We start from the raw sequence: 6181 nt of genomic DNA on the forward strand, positions 1-6181 counted from the left end.
GCTGCTCCACGCGGCGCCGCCAGACCTCGGGCACTCCTCTTAATAACCCTGCTGGGCAGTCATTATAGTCACGTTTTACAGGGCCACCTGAGGCTTGGAGAGGTCAAATAACTTGCCCAAAGCCGCGCAATGAGGAAGCGACACAGCCAGGACGCCTCTCCCCAACTCTAACTTCCACAGTTCGTCGGCCTCTTCCTCTGGAAAGCCCTCCCTGATTGCGCCTGTCTTATCCCCTGGCATCGATGCTGCATTCACCATACTCAAGCCATGCGGGTCTCTGTTTCTATCCCTCGGCTATTCCAAGCTTGTTCCTGCTCCTGGCTCTAGGCCTGTTCCCCTGCCGAGCTGGCTCCTTGCCATATCATGTCCTTAAGAGGGTTTTGTGGGCACCCTCGCTGGAGCGGCTGTCCAGTCTCATTTCCTTCCGAGCATCTTAATTCTCGCCCGATTGTCTTCATTTACCTGCCTCCCCGTCCAGTCTCCCCACCCTATTATAGAATTCCAGCTTCATGAGGATGCAACCAAGAGAGCCAAGCTGCAGGATGTCTCCTGCAGCATCCTGAGGCTGACTCAGAGCCTGGTGCAGATTGTAGGCACCCAGTTATTCCAGGCACCCCAAGACTCACACCTCATGATAGCACCGCTGGGCTGGAATGAGATTGGGTCCCATTCTCCTCCTTACTCCTGTCCTAAAAACACAGGGAGATTGGGGAAGAAACCACCTTGTGACCTCTGGAAATTTATCTGGGACTTTCCCAGCCTGGACCACACCCAAACGTGCATAGCCTAAGTTTCGGCTTCTGTATTCGCCAGAGAGGCTGGGCAATCACAAATTGTATTCTGTATTCGCCAGAGGGCCGGCCTGCGTAATCACGAATGACCATAGCTACAATGAGCTGTGGGGAATCCAGTGGCTCCTCAAGTTCCTGCCAGAAAGTTATACACATCACTCACACTCACATTCAATTGGCCACCGCTTCTAGCCTCGAGGGCAGGAAACTGCCACCCTACCATATGCCAGGAAGTAGAAGTCATGGGACATGTGTGACCAGGCCTAATAACTACTCTCTGTAAGGTTCTTGTATCGGTTCGAACCCTGAGAGCGCGCCGACACACAACACGAGCTGGTGTGGAGCAATATGCTGTTTTAATGAGCGCCTGGGTGCAGGTGGGCTGAGGCCTAAAATGGCATCAGCCCCAAGTGAGGATGGGGCAAAGGTTTTATAGTCTCTTGTAAACAGGAAGTGTCCTAGTCTGACATAACTGCTACATTGTACCCGGATGGCCTCTTTCTCGATCTTCACGGGTACGTGTCTTCCCACCAGGGTAGGTGTCTTCCGGCCAGCTCTTGTCCTGCTTCTGCCATCTTGCTGGCACAAGTAGCCTTGCGACTTGGAACTGGGCCTGAGAAGGGAGGAGTTATTCATCTCCTTAAGCTTTCAGGCCCCAGGAAGAATCTTAAACCTTCTATTTTTCTTTTTCTGCCTTTTGAGACTTGGAGAATTCTGCATTTTCTTCACTTGAGTTTTGAACCCCATATCTAGGTTTCTGTGGGATTTTGTTGTATTTGTGAAATAACCGAAGGTATCTCCCTTTGAGAGCTGAGGCAGTGGCTAATTCACTGCGGTATCCACTACACACAGGACAGAGCGTGGCATCTGCAACATTAAATGAACAGTAGCTTAATAAACAGATCTGACTCTCAGGTTCTTCATCGCCCTACAGCAGGCTCAGGGGTGGCCATGGCTGACAGTAGGAGATGCTGTTACAGAACTGGGCTCCCTGATAGCCATGGGGATGACAACAATCCCCAGATAACAGAAGCCAGATGGTAGTGCTTAGGCGTGAGAAGCAAAGTGGGTACGACTGTCATAGGACCATCAAGATCAAGCTCAATATATCACTGGGATAGACATCCTGTGTAGTAAACAAAATGCCCGCACTGGTTCCTTGGCCTATGGGGTGACAGTGATAGTAGTAAAAGTCAAGTGAAAGCCTCTGAGACCCCACTATCACCACCACCCACCCTGGCCAAAAGAGCAAGCACATAAACAACATCACACACGAGAGAAAATAGCAGAGATTGGTGCCACCCTTGAAGACCAAAGACGTGTGGGAGGGTATCCCCCATGTACCTATTTAATCATCAGTCTGACCTTATAAAAATAAACAGAATGGCAATGGACTGTTGCAGATTCAGCCAAGTGGTAGCCCTGACCACAGGTGCCATGCAGGTGTCATTGCTAGCACAGACAGATCAGCACGGCCTCCGCTTCTCAGGGTCTAGCCTTCCATCTGATCACCATACATTTTCAGCCCTATCAGGGACCATTTGCATTCATAGGAAGGGCCAAAAATACACACATATGGTCTTGCCCCAGGCCAATGGTACCTTTCCCATCCTTTGTCTTCACAGTCTGAAGGGGACTGGGCCATTTGAACGTCTTGCAGAACACTGCACTGGTTCACGGTGTCAATGACGATGTGCTAATCAGGATAGACGAGCAAGAAGTGACAAGTGCATGGAAAACTTGATGAGACATATGTGCTCCAGCGGGCAGAAGATTAAACCCTGTAAGAATTAGGGGCTTGCCACATCAGTGAGGTTTGTAGGGGTCTGGTGGTCTGGGGCACACCAGAACATCCCCCCCGCACACTCCATCACAGAAGAGCCAAGCACAATGCTTAGAGGCCTCTTTGGGTTCTGGAGGTAGCAGATTCCACATCTGGGAGTGCTGCTCTGACCCACATATCTCTGGGTCACATGACATCAAAGGCTGTCCCTCAGGCTATGGGACCCACAGACCCCATGATACTAGAAGCATACATGGTGGGAAGACATACTGTGTGAAGCTTACGGCAAGCTCTGATGGGAAAACCACAAAGTAGACCCCCTAGGCTTCTGGAGCAAGACCAGGCCATCTATAGTAGAGAACTAGACACCATTCACAAAGCAGCTCTGCCAGGCTACTGGACCCTGGTAGAGATGACTGGGGGACATCAAGTGACCATGAGGCCAGAGCTGCCCCTCGTGAACTGGGTTCTGTCAGGCCCTCTAATATGTAAATTCAGGTGGGTGGGCCCAGCAGCAATCCACTGTGAGACTGTAAGCAATCCATTGTAGATCCACATCACCTACCACTGCCACAGCAGCTCCTCTGCCTCAGTTCACAACCACACCAATGGGTGGTTCTTACGGAGGAAAAAGGCTGCGCTTGATCACAGCTGAGCTGGCTCAATACATGGGTCAGATGCAGTACCTGGATGTGCAGTGGTCGCATGGAGCCCTTGAGGATGAAAGCCACAGGCTACAGATGGTGGAAGCAGAGTGGGGAGGAGACTTATCCTCGGTGATGTCCTGAAGCAGCTGCCCCAGCGCTGGATGCCTACTGATGTGGGAAGAGCAAACCCCAAGGTGATGTGTCCTGGAGCAAGTCCAGCATGACTGTTGGCCGGGGTCCCAGCTCCTCACTCACCAAGCCTGTCCCAGACTGCCTGAGTGTCCTCAAGACATGGATGCTGCCTTCTCTCAGAGTGAGCAAGGCTGCAGTCTTTTTGTAACCGAATCTCCAAAGTAACATCCAACCACATCTGTCCTATGCTGTTGAGAGGAGATCACACAAGGGTGTGAATACCAGAAGGCAAGGGCCATCAGGGCCATAATAGAGGCTGCCTACTCACCCCACCCACCTTTCCATCTCTCCTACCCTACCCGCTGACCAGTGTTTAAACATGCCCAAGAACCTCTCACCTGAGAAAAAGCCATATCCCACTCCAGTGCCTGTCCAAGCTCTCACAGTCCATTCCACACCTGGGAATGCCTCTCTTACCCATACATCTCTGGGTGACATAAAAGCGCTCCAGCCTCCAACTAGTACCTCACATTCACCCTTCTCACTTCTCTGCATCCTACCTGTCAACACACTTCAATGTGGTGCCTCACTCCAGACACACCAGCCAGCCCAGATCTGCTATTGCCAGGGCCACCAACAGCTCCTAGTCCTTACCAGATGACCTCTGGGCAGCCAGCTGACCCCATCTACCATCTTGACTGCTCTCTTCAGTGGCGTTTGGGAGGGCTCCTGATAATCCCCAGCCCTGCTAGGATCTCCTCTCCTTCAGTGTAGGCCGGACCTCAGGACTCACTTCTAGCTAAGAGAATATGGCAAAAGTAATGGAATATCACTTCCAAGACATGGCATCTGTCTTGTGTGGCCTCTCTCTCTTGTTCGCTTGGTCTGAAAGAAACCAGCTGCCAGGTTGTAAGCTGCCCTGTAGAGAGGCCCCCACCCAAGAGCCAGTGGGAAACTAAGTGTTCAGTCCAATAGCCTGTGAGGACCTGAATCCTATCATGCGAAGAAGCTTGGAAGGGGATCCTCCTCAAGATGAGCCTTCAGATGAGACAGCAGCCCTGGCCAATACCTTGCCTGCAGCCTTGAAAGACCTTGAAGAAGAGGCACCCAGCCGCATCATGCCCAGATCCCTGACCCACAGCCACCGAGATAATGGGTGCTAATTGCTTCAAGGTGCTAAATCCCAGGATAATTTTTTTTCTTTTTGAGACGGAGTTTCGCTCTTGTTGCCCAGGCTGGAGTGCAATGGCACAATCTCAGCTCACCGCAACCTCCGCCTCCAGTGTTCAAGTGATTCTCCTGCCTCAGCCTCCTGAGTAGCTGGGATTACAGGCACGCGCCACCACACCTGGCTAATTTTGGATTTTTAGTAGAGACAAGGTTTATCCATGTTGGTCAGGCTGGTCTTGAACCCCTGACCTCAGGTGATCCGCCTGCCTCAGCCTCCCAAAGTGCTGGGATTAGAGGTGTGAGCCACCATGCCTGGCCATCCCGGGATAATTTTTTATGCAGCAATAGATAACACAAGCCCATGCAGAGTCTCTTCAGCTTTCCTGTCAGCAGCTCCCAGCATCCAAGGTGCATCCTTTACATCCTTTGTTGGTGTCTCTTAACTGTTGGGGTTTCTCAGGTCCCAGGCTTAGACCTTCTCATCTCCCTGCACTCACTCTGGATTATACAAACACTCCCAAGGCAATCTACAGCTGCAGGCCAAACTCCCCCTCGAGTCCCACACATGGATATCCAACAGCTTCCTGGATATGTCCCCTCGGCCCAAATTCAGCACGGCCAGAAACAAACTCATCTTCTTCCCCCTTAAATTGCTGGTCTTCCTGTGTGCTCCTATCTCCGCTATCATCCACCTAGCTAAGCCAGGATCCTGGTGTCATCCTGCATGCCTCTTGTGCTGTCCTCAATCACCAACACCAATAGACCCCACCTCCTGGCCGGGCACGGTGGCTCATGCCTGTAATCCTAGCACTTTGGGAGACCAAGGCAATCGGATCCACTTGTCAGGAGTTGGAGACCAGCCTAGCTAACAATGGTGAAATCCCATCTCTACTAAAAATACAAAAATTAACCAGGCATGATGGCTTGCATCTGTAATCCCAGCTACTAGGGAGGCTAAGGCACGAGAATCACTTGAACTTGGGAGGTGGAGGTTGCAGTGAGCTGAGGTCGCACCACTGCACTCCAGCCTGGGTGACAGAGTGACTCTGTCTCAAAAAAAAAAAGAAAAGAAAAGAAAAAAAAAGATCCCACCTCCTAAACATCTTGTATTTCCAGTTCTTTCCATCACTCCTGCCTCCCTACCCTGGGTCCCATGCAAAGATGCTTGTTCACTGCACAAAGTGCCTGGCTAAGAGGGCTGCGATTCAGCCCTGCCTCTGCTCACTAAGGCTGCCTGGAACTAGACAAGAACCACAGCAACCTCCTCATTTGCTGCCTTCAACCTCGTTCAATCCACTTTCACCTGGTAGCAGCCGGAGGGATTCTAAAACCCACACTAGTTCACGTCTCACCCTGCTCAAAATGCTTCCATGGCCTTCCATTGCCTTCAGAATACAGAATAGTCAAACTCTCTAGAAAAACATCTAGCTCTTTTTTGATCCGGATTTTCTCTCCCTCAAGTCTTGTCCGTTGCCGGGCATCATAAGCTCCTAGCGTTAGTTCTTAGAGAGGGGCTTGCACATCCGGGCCCTGCCATGACCTCTGCGGCTTTGCACATGGCATCCTTCTATCTGTAACATCCTTCCTGCGTCTTCTCTTCTCTGGGCAAGGATAACTCCTACTAAAGCCTCAGATGTGACCTCCTACAAAATCTGAGT

Source organism: Symphalangus syndactylus, chromosome 21, assembly GCF_028878055.3.
Source record: "Symphalangus syndactylus isolate Jambi chromosome 21, NHGRI_mSymSyn1-v2.1_pri, whole genome shotgun sequence".
NCBI classification, from domain to species: domain Eukaryota; kingdom Metazoa; phylum Chordata; class Mammalia; order Primates; family Hylobatidae; genus Symphalangus; species Symphalangus syndactylus.